The sequence below is a fragment of the Lemur catta genome, chromosome 4 (assembly GCF_020740605.2).
Source record: "Lemur catta isolate mLemCat1 chromosome 4, mLemCat1.pri, whole genome shotgun sequence".
NCBI classification, from domain to species: Eukaryota; Metazoa; Chordata; class Mammalia; order Primates; family Lemuridae; genus Lemur; species Lemur catta.
In genome coordinates, this window is record NC_059131.1 from 31,597,953 (window position 1) to 31,598,524 (window position 572).

Consider the following 572-nt stretch of genomic DNA (forward strand, 5'->3'; position numbering starts at 1 on the left):
TTCTATATATATTTTTTAGTTGGCCAGTTAATTTGTTTCTATTTTTAGTAGAGACGGGGTCTCGCTCTTGCTCAGGCTGGTCTCGAACTCCTGACCTCAAGCGATCCACCCGCCTCGGCCTCCCAGAGTGCTAGGATTACAGGCGTGAGCCACCGCGCCCGGCCATTTCTAAGAACATATATTGTTAATCAGCATTTACACACACCCCTCAACAAGGCAAGAACAAGAGAGTCTGAGAAAACTTTAACTTCCTTCCGGAATTGCCTAGGGGGTAACTTCCACGCTGTAACATATAGATTAGTATGTAAAATTTTTATACAAGAATATTTAGATGTCAAAATATGGGTTTCTAATATATTAACTATCACTTCTTATATCCCATTACTTTTTCCTAGATTCATTCTTTGTGCTCGTGTGTGCCTCTGTGTGTGTGTGTGTGTGTATGTGTGTGCGTATCTTCAGATCTGGGAGATTCTTGGCTATTTTTGAAAAAACATTGTTTCTTATCTGTTCACTCTATTATTAACTTCTGGAATTCTTATAGTGAATATTTTTGAATTTTGGGGACTTAT